Source organism: Panthera pardus, unplaced genomic scaffold, assembly GCF_024362965.1.
Source record: "Panthera pardus isolate Hobbes unplaced genomic scaffold, ASM2436296v1 HiC_scaffold_10, whole genome shotgun sequence".
Lineage (NCBI taxonomy): Eukaryota > Metazoa > Chordata > Mammalia > Carnivora > Felidae > Panthera > Panthera pardus.
Genome location: NW_026526655.1, coordinates 39,941,108 through 39,956,086, shown reverse-complemented (window position 1 = coordinate 39,956,086; position 14,979 = coordinate 39,941,108).

Genomic DNA, 14,979 nt, shown 5'->3' with positions numbered 1-14,979 from the left:
TCCTGGCCCATACTGACAATTTATTGGCCACTTCCTAAAAATAACAAAAATTCATACCACATCATTTTTATTATCTAGCTCTTCAAGGAATACCCCCCTCAATCTGCCCATTGAGTGGAGTTGTTTTTCCTTCTTTAGTCAAAATGAAATGATCAACGAGTGTTTATGCAGTGAACTTCTAGACTGAGTTTTGGCTCTCCATCCTTGAGCTACAATCTGTGAACCATGCTGCTTATAAGGCAGGCTTAGGTAACATTCTAGTTCAAATTTCATGATTGCTGGGTGATAGTATGGGCTTTTGCCAACAGCTTTAGCCAGCTTGAGTTTTCCAGATGCTTATATTTCTCACATCATTTGTGCATCAGTTAGAGTGGAATTGTTTAGGTCAATGGCCATCTGAAGCTTCAAGAGATCATGATGACATTCAAAGCATTATTTAAATTCAGTTTTTCCCCCTTGTTATTGTAAGAATAGCAGCCAATAAAATATACAGATGTGGTATGTGATTTCTTCAGAAACCAAGCAATCTTTGTGCCTCTTGTTTTAATTTTGGAGCTAGAGAGACAATAACTCATTGTGGTGGGTTGAGAAATGCTGCTAGTAGTTCTAGCCCGTGTAATTACTCAAAATTTTATTATTTATTCTGGACCCTATATTTTAGTTGGGTTAATTGGCTACTCCCTGGTGGTTATATAATTAATCAACATTTGGAATTCCTGCTTAGTTTGATTTTTATATTTAGATATCAACATTATGCTATTGATGTAATGAATAACAGCATTTTTTGATTGAAATAAATCAACATTTCTTCTCACCATGTTATTATAATAAGCAGAATAATTTAAATATCCCCAAAGGAGCACCGTAAATGTGCACTGGAGTCTGTTTCACCTGAATGCAAATTTAATTTTGACTTTCTTCAAAACAGGAATCTACAAGAAAGCATTAGCCAAACTGATCAAAGAATACCAATCTCCCTTAGCTTGTTGCACAACTTGAATTGTTAACACCATATTGGGAATGGCTGATGCTAGTGAAGGACCCTCTTTATTCAGTCCCCTAGAGTCTAGAATTATCCTCCAGAAACCAACATCTTTTCTCACATGCTACCCTGGACTATTAAATAAGAAAATTATGGATATTAATTCACTTGTGTCTATCATATCTTTAATCAAAACTGAAATTTCTTGACGTTCCTTCCTCTCTCTTCATCCCTTCCCAGGTATCCTATATTGTTTTACATTTAGCACCTGAGTGGGTTTAGGTAATTCTAAAGTTCCCCATCTAACCTGCCCTGTTAAAAGAGACTGAAGAACATACTTGTATGACATCCTTTTTCCCAATGGCTTAGATAAAGTAAGACTTCCTCATTCATACATCATAATGATTCTGGGAGGAGGGATGCAACAAAATTATAGAATTTGCATTCATTAAATTCTACTTTGAACTGTACTTTTATTTTTGAATATTTCATCTTATTCTGCTAACTTAATCACATTACTCTTTACCCTTTCATTAGCATAGTTGTATATTGTGCACCAGTGTCTAGAAATTTTAATACAATTTCTTTAACACCTTGGATTTTTTTTTTTTTTTTTTTTTTTTTTTTGCATGACAATTCAAATGGTCTTAGTTTCTCTGCCGGGACATTGTGCTAACTGTCTGTGGCCATCTTGTCATTTAGAATAATCTTTTTAAACACTGGCTGTTTTAAACAGTACTACTTTGGAAGAGATTGCAGATTCTGCTTTTGTGTCATCATGAGGTTTTTAAAATTCATGAAATCTACAATAAATGGAGGAGTTGGTAAAGCAGCTGGATCACATAATGTCTTATAGTGATCCATTAAAATTTTAGCTATTTCATCTATCTCCTCTTTTTCCATACCCTCTTAAATTAACCATGTAAACACCCCCACTCAATTAAAATGTCTTGAGGTTTTTTTTCTTTCTTCTGAATAATTCTAATCTTTTTCAGCATTCAACCCTACTCATAGTAAATGAACCACGAGGTCAATTGCAACTTCTTGTACATAATCCTGCTCATCCATCAGTAGAATGAAGTACCCTAAATATTTAGAAACTCATCATTTAAGTCAAAGGCATAAAAATTAGGAGATACACAAGTATCATCATATGAACAATCCAAAGCTGCTAGTATTTTCAACATTTCATAAAGCTTCAGAAAGATTATTTCATTTGGTATCCAAAAGTATTTCATTTACTATCTAATTTCCCCACTATAGGTATGTTTTATATATCTTGTCTTTATCTAGCTCTATAGAATGAGAGTCTGACCTTCTAAATAAATTTCTGTAAAAGCTGGAACTAATTAAGGATCCTGAGTAAGACCAAATATACTCTTCCAGTCAGCAGTACCTAACACAAGAGAAATAGTTTCTTTGAAACACAACTACCACATGATTTTGCTCATATGTGGAACTTAAGAAATGAACAGATGAACATATAGGAGGGGGGAAAAAGAAAATGGAGAGAGGGAAATAAACCATAAAAAACTCTTAAAGATAGAGAACAAACTGAGGGTTGATGGAAGGAGGTGGGTGTGGGATGGGCTAGATCGGCGATGGGTATTAAGGAGGGCACTTGTGATGAGCATTGGGCGGTGTACGTAAGTGATGAATCACTGAATTCTGCTGAAACCACTGTATGTTACCTAACTAGAATTTAAATTAAAATGTCAAAATTAAAATAAAAGAGAAATAGCTCCTTGGATCTGAATGTATAAAATTCATTTTAGTAGACACTTGCCAGGGAGCTATTTATATTGCTCCAAAAATGAATAATTGTGTTTTGTTTTCTTTGATTCCCTTCCCGTGAAACCTGTGTAGTTTTTTTTTACAGTGATTCTCATTTAGACTAAGTCACATTCTAATCAAAAGAAATATCTGCTCAATTCTTGTTTGGCATGCTGTCCATTCTCTTTAGGATCACCAACCATAATCTGGTGGACATGGCCTCCTCAGTTCTTTCTGCTACTTTCATTTTTTCAAAGTAACCCAAATTACAAAATTTCTGACTGACTTCCTGTCTACCTGAATTTCTTTTTAAAGTGGTTGGTTAACTATCTCCCTTTGTTCAGCATCTACCACCTCCAAGTTCTAGTGACATGTTTTTCCTACCATGGGTGATAATAGCATTTGCGTGTTCTCAAAGCCAAAGTAGCCTGGGAGTCAGGCTATCATCAAAGGTTTGCATCTCCCCTTCCTCAATCTTTCTTCTTCCCAAAGCCTTAGCCATCATCTAAATTAGATTCAGGGGTCACTTTAATACTCTACACGATGTGCCAATTGCATTAATCACACAAGAATGGAGAAGTGTAAGGATTACACAGTATGTATTCATATGCACCTTTGATAAAGTTAAAGACTATGGTACAGCAGGAAAAAGAAAGCACAGGTAAATACCAGAGAGGTTTGAGATTGCTAGGCACAGTCCTCATGGTCCTTTCTCAATTTTACAGGGTGTGCTTTGTCTTTGGATGTTGACTCACTGAGATATGGGTAAGACACTTTTGTGTCAGAGCAACTGGGTACAAGTTTCTTGAGGAATCTTTTATAAATCATCAGTCAATAGCTAAAATAAGGCTATGTAACTGGTTAAACCAGGTGCCAACCAACACTCTCCATTCTCAATAAACAATGTAGACTACTTGCTATCGGGTGCCACTAAGGAAGTTTTCGAATTCAAACTGTACATTATAAATTCCTAGGTAGTACATTTATTCCAATCCTAGCAAGGCTATCATGGTTCCAGGCATCCCTGGAGATAAGCACAGGGTGATAGTTGCTCAGACCAGCTCCAAGGTCATCTTATTTGTACATACCATTCCTTTCCTGTACAGTTTAGTTTTATATAGAGCTGATATTGATTCTTTTTTGATGGTGGTGGTGGTTTCCAAATTATATCATTGTTTCCTATTATGTTAGTACCTCTTCTCCTTTCCTCCTGTTTGGAGGTGAAGGTCTTCTTTTTTCTAAGATTAACCAACCCATCATTATTCTCTATTCCTCCCTCTCTGTCCCTATCATTCAGCAATCAAGTATTGTGTTTCTACAATGTCCTAGACATTGTGTTTGCCCTCGTGGAGCTCAAAGTCTACTAAGAAAGACAACCATGAAAATATGTAAATTGTATTGAATGTTGTCAGTGATATGATAGAAATGAGTTCTGGGGATAGTATAGCACAAAGAAGAGGGTTTTCAATTCTACCTGCTAGATCAGAAAAAGTTTAAAATAAAAACTGGCATTTGAAGGGTGACTTAGAATGAAGGATAGGTGGGTATACTATACTATGGACAGATAAACTATGCTGTATAATAATTAGGAAGGCAATGGAAGACTTTTAGTTAGAGAATAAAGTGGTCAGATTTAGAAATATCATTCTGGCGATGACTGGATAATGGATTGGAGTTGGGCAAGCCTGGGGACAGTCCCATCACTGAATTGCATCCGTAAAGTCACCTATATCTACTTAGTTGCAAACTCAGTGATCTCTTTCCAGTACTCATCCTTTTGATACATTTGATACTTGTTTACTCATCTCTCCCTTTTAAAACTGCCCTCCTTTGACTGACATGACAACATTTGCTAGGGAAAAGTATTTTCTGTGTTTTTTGGAGAGTTGGAGGCAGAAAGAATGATCAATCACCCCTGGGCACTGACCTAACTTTGCTCCATGATGATATGGCCTTCTTGATGGTGAATTTGATTCAAGATCCAAAAGAGCCTGATGTTGAAAATATTTCTTTAAACAGAATTGCAATGAACAGAAACTAAATATAGTTTCTTCCCAGAAGGAAGTGTTAAAACATGTAACAGACAAAAACATGTCCGTTTCCTCAAATTTGGTAGCAGTGCGTTTGAAGAGGGTAAGGGAAAGAGCAATGAGGTGTGTTTATTGAATGTCCAACAGATTTCAGTATTTTAGGTTAAATAAATCTGGGAAGTGCATGCATAGGTTTTGGGGGTGAATGTTTTGCTGGTGGCAGGGGAATGAGTGGTAGCAGGGGTGCAGTGTTGCTTCAAGCCAATCTGTAATTTTTCTGAAGTGCTGTACTATCTCTCCTAAGTCTCTTTTTACTTGTCACTAGATGTCACTTCCTCGATGGTCATGCCTACCATTGTAGATTCTATATTCAAGTGATGTTAGAACACATGTTCTTGTGCATGTTCAAAAGAAGGCCTGAACTTTCAACGCAACTGTTCTGTCACACTTCACCATCCTTTTCTTTCTATATAAAACACTCCAATGATCTACTTCATTTATTTTTAATAGGAACAGCCTTTTAACTTTCATTTTGGATGTAATGACGCCACACTGTGAAGAGATGATGAAGACAGAGCCAGAATTCTAGTTTCCCATTCTGATCCTCTGCTCAATTAATCCCTAAAATCTCTCACTGATGCCAGTCAACAGCTTGTCTCTCATGTGGATGCCAAGCAGTTTACCCTTTGGGGTCCTTTCCTTAATGTTAGGGGCAATGGTTAAGGAGGTCTCAAAGGGCTTCACTGCTGGGATCCAAGCACTTTGTTTAGCAAGGATAACCAGAGAACCAGTGAAATAAACCAAAGAGGTCATTGCGAAAAGCATTTATAATACATTGGTAAGCTTGAAAGTAACATTACCTGTTGTTTCATAAAGGGAAGTGAGAACAACCTGCTGGGTAAAACCAAGAGTTGACTTTCTCGTGAGATCAGTGGTGTTATTGAACTGCATTCATTCTGCAGGGAAGTATTTAACACCCATCATCTGTTTAAAGCTGTAAAAATTGTGCACATGTAAAAAAGAAGAGGCCTCAGTTTTTCTTTTTAGAATAGATGGTGATGATGACAGTTTCTCAGACAACACATGCCTTTACATGCATTGCCACAGGAACACAGGGTGCTAGAAAGAATGGTAATGTGCATTCAGAAATTAACCACATATTCCAAAATATTTTAAAGACAGTTCTACAGAAAACAAAACTATGTGTCCTGGAGACTAAAATCTAGCCAAACTGAAAGAGTTACACTGCTTTAAAAGATTAGGATTTGGAGCTAATATTTGGGAGGTTCCTAGAGGAATATTATAGCAGTTTTATTACAATAAAATGAATGTTGACAGATCATAGAAGGAGACTATATGAACAGGATTTATGGTAACAATCAGAACAAAGAATTAGAAGGTACTAGGCCCTGTACTGCTGGAGAACTTTTTGCCAAAACAAGTTCACAACAGGTCATGGAAGACAGATAATAATAATATTATAAGAAACAATAACAACAACAAGTAATTCAATAAAATGTAGAGTGAAAATATGCTTAATAATCTAACAGTCCATATTATTTTGGAAATAGCATAATTTTTGAAGCCAGGAATCCAAGTTTCTGCTGTATCATTTAGCAATAATGAGGCCTGGAAAAATTTGTACACCTCAATTATAATTCTAAAATGAGTTATAAGGATTACATTACTAAGTTTCTATAAGGATTGCTTGAGATTAAATGTATATCAAAGCACTTTTGTAAAGTGTAAAGCACAATGTCAATGCTAATTTTTAATGCCATTTTAAAGTTTGCCATTATAAATGGCATCCTTTTTACTTACTGTATCAGGACTTATTCAGTTTTAAGGAGCCTGGATGGCTCAGTTGGTTGAGTGGCTGACTAGATTTCAGCTCAGGTCATGATCTCACAGTTGTGGTATTAAGCCCTGTGTCACACTGCCCCTCTCCCTGGTTCGTGCTGTCTCTCTCTTTCTCTCTCTCTTTGACTTCTTCTGTTTCAAATGAGAAAATCTACCTGAAATTGATTTTTATTTATTTTATTAATTTCTTAAGTAGGTTCCATACCAACGTAGGGCTTGAACTCATGACCCATAGATCGAGTCACATGCTCTAGGGGCACCTGGATGGCTCAGTCAGTTAAGGGTCCAACTTCGTCTCAGGTTGTGATCTCGTACTTTGTGAGTTCAAGCCCTGCATCAGGCTCTGTGCTGACAGCTCAGAGCCTCGAGCCTGCTTTGGATTCTGTGTCTCCCTTTCTCTCTGCTCCTCTCCTGCTCACACTCTGACTCTCTCTACTTCAAAAATAAATAAAAATTAAAAAAATAAAAGAGTCACATGCTCTACTGACTGAGCCAGCCAGGCACCCAATTTATATTTTTTCAAAAAAGATGTAATGATTAATTCTAGACATAGCCCATCCAGGTTCTCAGATAGTGGAAGGGAAAATATATTAAATATAAGGCAGAGGCTATAGAGAGAATGAACAATGCCAAAAGTCTTTTTTTTTAAGACCAACAAAACTGACAAACCTCTGGTGAGAATAAACAGACAAAAAAGACAAGAAACAAATGGTCAACATCAGCTGTGAGAAAAGTACAACATTACTGGTATTGCAATTAAGCAAATGATGACTGCTTTATTTAATAAAATATCAACAAATTTTAAAATGTATATGAAATTTTAAAACTCCTAGAAAAACATAATTTGTCAAAAAATTATTCTGGAAAAAAGAGAGACCTGGACAATTCTAAGCCATTAAATAAATATAATCAGTAATGAAAAAATTCTCAAAAATTAGTCTAGTAAGTAAGTGCTAGGCCTAATTCGCTCAACTAGTGAGTTCTACTATTCAAGAGGACAGAAAAATGTGGAATACTCCCTTTGTATGTCAAAAGTAGTGTAACTTTATACCAAAACCTTGTAAGAACATTACAAGAAAGGTAAATTATAGGTCAATCTTGTTCATAAACTGAGATGAAAATTTCTAAACAAAGTATTAACAAACAGAATCTCAATCTTCAAACAAGGATAATATATTGTGACAAAGCTAAATTTCTTCCAGGATTTCAATATTAGTTTAACAATCAATTAATGAAATTCCCAACATTATTGAAGTAATGTCAATAGATACAGAGAATGCATTGATAAAACTTGATATCCTTTTTAAAAGAACCAGTAAGCAAACCAGAGCAGATACTTGGTGTCTACAATGAACTTACAATAAATAATACACTTAATGTTGAAATGTTGAACTCTTTCCTTTAAGATCAGTTCATCTTTTATCATACCCAGACAACACTATTTTGGAATGGTAGCCAGTTGAGTAGAAGGGGGAAAAAAAGAGTGTAAAATAAGAAACAAAAATGACATTATTTTTAGTTAATAAAATTATTTAAATAGAAAATCAGAAGCTCCATTAATTATTATAATTAATAAGTTTAGAAAATGTTTGGATTTAAAGTGAATTATTTAAAAAAATCAATGTGGTTGTATGGAGCCACAAAAGGCCCCGAATAGCCAAAGTCATTTTGAAGAAGAAAACCAAAGTAGGAGGCATCACAATCCCAGACTTCAGCCTCTACTACAAAGCTGTAATCATCAAGACAGCATGGTATTGGCACAAAAACAGACACATAGACCAATGGAATAGAATAGACAACCCAGAATTGGACCCACAAATGTATGGCCAACTAATCTTTGACAAAGCAAGAAAGAGCATCCAATGGAAAAAAGACAGTCTCTTTAACAAACGGTGCTGGGAGAACTGGACAGCAACACGCAGAATAATGAACCTGGACCACTTTCTTAAACCATATACAAAAATAAATTCAAAATGGATGAAAGACCTGAATGGGAGACAGGAAATCATCAAAACCCTAGAAGAGAAAGCAGGCAACAACCTCTTTGACCTTAGCCGCAGCAATTTCTTGCTTGACACATCTCCAAAGGTAAAGGAACTAAAAGCAAAAATGAACTACTGGGATCTCATCAAGATAAAAAGCTTCTGGACTGGAAAAGAAAACAATGAAAAAACTAAAAGGCAACTGACAGAATGGGAAAAGATGTTTGCAAATGACATATCGGATAAAGGGCTAGTGTCCAAAATCTATTTAAAAAAATCACCAAACTTAACACTGAAAAACAAATAATCCAGTGAAGAAATGGGCAGAAGACATGAATTCCAGACATGAATTCTTCTTTAGACACTTTTCCAAAGAAGACATCCAGATGGCCAACAGACACATGAAACAATGCTCAATGTCACCCCTCTTCAGGGAAATACAAATCAAAACCACACTGAGATAACACCTCACACCAGAGTGGCTAAAATGAACAAATCATGAGACTATAGATGCTGGCGACGGTGTGGAGAAACGGGAACCCTCTTCACTGTTGGTGGAAATGCAAACTAGGGCAGCCACTCTGGAAAATAGTGTGGAGGTTTCTCAAATAACTAAAAATAGAACTATTCTATGACCCAGCAACAGCACTGCTAGGAATTTACCCAAAGGATACAGGAGTGCTGATGCATAGGGGCACATGCACCCCAATGTCTATAGCAGTGCTTTCAACAATAGCCAAATTATAGAAAGAACCTAAATGTCCATCAACTGATGAATGGATAAAGAAGATGTGGTTTACATATACAATGGAATACTACTTGACAGTGAGAAAGAATGAAATCTTGCCATTTGCAGCAATGCAGAGGGAACTGGAGGGTACTATGCTAAGTGAAATAAGTCAGAGAAAGACAGACACCATATGTTTTCACTCATATGTGGATCTTGAGAAACTTAACAGAAGACCATGGGGGAAGGGAAGGGGGAAAAAATTACAAACAGAGAGGGAGGGAGGCAAACCATAAGAGACTCTTAAGTACAAAGAACAAATTGAGGGTTGATCGGGGGTGGGGAAGAGAGGAAAGTGGGTGATGGACATTGAGGAGGGCACTTGTTGAGATGAGCACTGGGTGTAGTATGGAAGTCAATTTGACAATAAATTATATTAAAAATCAATTTGATCTCTATACATCAACAAAAAATAGAAAATAAAATTTTAGGGGTGCCTAGATGGCTCAGTCCGTTGGGTGTCCAACTTTGGCTCAGGTCATGATCTCACAGATCACTAGTTCAAGCCCCACATCAGGCTCAGAGCCTGGAGCCTGCTTCAGATTCAGTCTGTCTCTCTCTGCACCTCCCCTGCTCACGCTCTGTCTCTGTCTCTCTCTCTCAAAATATAAACATTAAAAAAAATTTTTTTAAAGAAAAGAAAATTTTTAAAGATATCATTCAAATAGTTGAAAACTATCCCATATCTAAGAATAAATTTTTCAAAAGGTATGCAAAGCCACCAACATGGAAACTATAAAAAAATTACTGAAATATATTAATGAAGTAAAATTACTAAAATAAATTACTGAATAGTAATATAGAAATATATTACTGAAGTAAAATTACTAAATTACTGAAGTATACAGAGATATGTCATGAATATGAGTTTGAAAACAATAATGGTTTAGAGCTTGAATGTAATTCCAAGAAAATCTCAGTAGGGTTCTTCGTTTTGTTTTGTTTTCAGTAGAACTTGGAAGACAGATTCTAAAATGTACATGTAAGTACAACAGGTCAAGAATGGAGAATACACATATGAAAAAGTAAATGGTGAAAACATTTGCTCCACCAAATATTTGTAGTAAATTGTAGTAATTAAGACAGGTAGATAAATAGAGCAATGGAGCACCGTAGAAAGCCCAGAAAGAATGCCCATATATGGACTCTTGACAGAAGTAGCTTGGCAGGTAAGTGAGGAAGGATACATTTTTTAATAAGTAGTGCTGGGCATTTGTCTATGTACATATGTATGTATGTATCTACCTATCATCTATCCTATTATCATCTATTCTCAGCACCTATTCACCCACTCATCTATTCATAGTTCAACATTTCTCAACAGATTTGAGGTAAGTAACTAAAATTCATGAAAGAGGAAAAAAATGGAAAGGATCAGGAGTAGTGGTCTCTACATATAAATCATCGTTGTTTCTGCTGGAAGAGTCCAAGGGTAACAGAAGTTTAATCAGAAAAGGGTTTCCTGTGAGTGTGGAACTGCATAATTCAAGACAAACTACTTCGTCTGCATGATCATCCATCATAAGGGTTTGCAGCCTCTTGGAAATAAAATTTGGACAATGCCTTTTAACCTGGTTAGAATTTAAGACTGAGAGATGATTCCATTTGATAGAAAAAAAGACTAATTGACATTAAAGTCACATCTCCTGATTTATTCAGCTTTGTGTTTTCTGGCAGAATTAAATTGACACCAGGAGGTTATTGTGAACTTTGCCATTTTCTATGCCTAGTAAACTGAATTATTTTGACTTGTGATTCATGTGCTGAAGATTTTAGCCCCTTAATCATTAGCTATATAGGTTAGATACCTCATTATATAAGAGGATATATTATTCACAGCATGCTAGATATATATTGACTATACTGGTGCATATTATGCTATTTATTAGTGTGTTTATATTCCTCTAGCATTTTGCTCTATTTGGGGCTCAAAATTTCTACAAACCATCAATGTTCCAATACATCTTTTTTCCCTCCTTTAAAGATGATTAGAAATCAAAGAACCCTTCATTAGCAGTGAACCATAATAGCCCACATCAGAGGGAACCACACACACACACACACACACACACAGACACACACTCACATACACATTTAAATGTATAAATATACAACCCGAGAAGGGAAGAAACAACGGTCTTGGGTTAGACAGCTGTAGAGCGTTGTTTTTTAGACAAGAAGAGACCCTGGGGCTGTGAATATGTAAAGTTCATTTGTGGAAAACTTTCAAGAATGAACAAAGCCTAAATGACAGTTTAAGCTAAAATTAACAAAATTCAAAATATTCAAAGACCTTCCTATTGGAAACAAAATATTGGACTGTTGAGATGAAAATACTAGATTGTGTAGGTGATGACACGTTAAGTACTGTGAAATGAACAAACTATAGCCAATGATATCACAGTATCTAATTTAAAATTTATGATAAACCTACTGTGCTGACAGCTACAACATCCAGTGCTACTAAAATGTTCTGAAATTCTTTCAAAATGAAAATTATAGCAGATATTGGCAACTTAAGTGAGGATCTTGTACTTACAAAGCATGATGATTCTCAGAATGAACGCTATGCCTGGAGCCAGACTGGGAACGTACATACTGGTCAGGCAGAAGCTTGAGATATTCCCAGGAGTAGCCAGCAGACAGTACTAGTCAGGTAATCAGGACCAGTCAGGTGCAGTATTTGGGGAGTCCACTGCAAACTCACGATCTGTCCCAGATCCACAAACTTAGTAGTCTTGCAGGAGCTATAGGATGAATAAATAAATGGGGGTTAAGTGATTAATAATAAGGTGGTTCTTCAAATAGATGATTAATATCAAGAATATCTTGCCAGAGAATTTAGTTAGTGCCCAAATGAAAGGTTGGGACACAGAATAAGGAAGGGTGGCAGCAGGAAAAATGTGATGACAAGGGTGGCAACCCAGTCAGTGACAAAGGTCTCACAGCTGGGGGGAAGGCCCAGAGGCTGGGTTGGGGCTAAGATCAGGACTTAGGGTCTTGGGACATTTGGAGGAACAAAACAAGATCCCAGCCTGAGAGAAGAGATCTGCTGGTACAGTGATCAAGGCAGATGTCCCAGGGAACAAAAAGTTTGTAGCAAGATTAGATCAATATGGAGTCAGGTGAGTTCTCACATGGGACAGAGCTGGCCCTAGATCCGGAGCTTGGTTTGAAGCTTTGGGAGATAATCAGTGTTTCTATTTGTGAGGAAAAATAGTCACAGCAGATGGATTAAATTCATGTTTATCATGGCAGTTCGGCTTTTATTTTTCCCCAATGAAATCACATGGAGGGAATAATAGAAAGAAACTTTAAATCAAGGTATATATAAGGTAGTTGAATTATTAATCAAATATCCTAACTTATAGGGGCACCTGGGTGGCTCAGCTGGTTACGGTCCCCGACTTCGGCTCATGTCATGATCTCACGGTTCATGGGTTCTAGCCCCGCATCAGGCTCTGTGCTGACAGTTCAGAGCCTGGAGCCTGCTTTGGATTCTATGCCTCCATCTCTCTCTGTGCCTCCCCCTCTCACACTTTGTCTCTCTGTCTCTCAAAAATGAATAAAAAAAATATCCTAACTTGTAAAACAAGTTTCAGAACAATCTAACATATACAGCTTGAAGCAGATGTGCACCAACCTGTTAAGAAGTGATTCTCATATGTCTCTTAGTTTTTCCACACATCTTACCAGTGAGACTCTGCTCTTTGTTCTGGACTATTGTTTCAAGGATGTCTGCATGGTACCTTGGAAGATAGAAATACTATCTCTCCAGAGCAAAGAGAAGCCAAGCTTACCATCTAGGACAATAAAAATGCTTCTTTCTGAAGCAGCGGGCAAGCATGGTCACTACCTATCACAAAAGATCCCAGTTCTCTAAGCTTGGGGTTCCTTTCCCGTAACGCAACCCATGGACTTGTGTCATGTGTCTCTCTTCATATCACCTTGTAATAACTGGGGCTTGGGGAGCCACCCAGAAATGCTGATACTGTGGCTACTGCTTTTGGTATGAGTAACAAACTGTCCTTTGTCTCCCCCCAAGGGAGTCTTGTGTTTCTACTGGCCCTCATGAGATTGTGATAGGCTAATTTGTTAGCTAACAAGAGTAAAATCTCAGACATTTCAGAGTTTTTGGCAGAACTAAGGCAGATTGGGGGTCTGTCAATATAAAACTTTGTTGTAAATAAGCCAAAAGGATATCAGAGTATTTTAATATTCAATATTATTCCTTACGGCCATGTCTTAAGAAATGGGTGGGTCACGATGGAATAAAACAAGGGGGAAAAACACAGTCTGCATGACAGTAGGACATCTGATGAATGAAAATTCTCACTGGCATTCAAATCACATGCTATTCAAACAATGATATTCAAAGTTTGTAATGAAATGTGTTTTCTTTTTTTTTTTTTAATGTTTGTTTATTTTGAGATGGAGGAGGGGCAGAGAGAGAAGGAGAGAGAAGGCTCCATACTGTCAGCTCAGAGCCCGACATGGGGGCTCAAACTCATGTACCATGAGATCATGACCTGAGCAAAATCAAGAGTCAGACACTTAACTGACTAAGCCTTTCAAGCCCCTGAAATGTGTTCATTTGTGAAATAAATTCCCAAGGATGTTTTCATGAAAGTCAGTCATTTTGCCCAATGAGGAATTACTACGTTCTGCTGAGGGACAAACATGAAGAATTTACCAAAGTTAACAATTTACCAACACCTCTTTTCTTCTAAATATTTATAATGTTTATAGCAACTTATATGATGGATTATTAGGACTTAGTTTGCTTTGGGCAACTTGCACACAGGTTTTTCACCCTTCCCCTAGTCTATGTTCTCTTTGTCCTTTCAACCACCCACTCCTCACCACTCATTTCCTCTCCTCAACCTTATTATCTCTCCTTTCTGCCTGTCAAGTTCTCTCCCCTGCTCAGTCTCTCTTCTCTTTGCTCCTAAAGTTTCTTTATTCTTCTTTCTTCTCTATTGCTATTGTCTCCTAGTCCCACAAAATTCCCCATTTCCCATGATGATCTCTCTTCTTTCTTCTCCCTTTCCCTACCTTTTTTCTCAATCGCTCTGTCTTCTTCTTCCACTGTCCCATCCTTCTGTTTTCTGGCTCCTAATTTCCTACTTCACTGCCTTTGTTTCTCAGCTCAGTAGCCCAGACTGTACTTAGCACTCACAGTCATTTCTTTCTCCTTCAGCAAATTGCTTCCCATTTCTATCCAACTTCTCAAGCTACAACAGCAGCAGAAGCAGCAGAAAATCAGGGCAAAGGTCAATTAAACAATCTTTAAAATGTTATGATCTTCTCATAAATTAAAATCTATCTAAAAACTGCACATCCAATACGAATGTCATGCACATTTACATAGTGAAAAAAAAGCAAGTTTCTAGTATATTGGTAATATCGGCAAAGGAAGAAAAATGGTCATTTGATATATTGTTCCACTGGAAAATTAAATTACAGATATAGTGATTTCTGATAAATTGACCTAGCATCATTTTCAGTAGAAGGTAATAAAGCATTAAGTGTCACTCCAAATTTCAAGAAGGTAGTCAGCTTAAA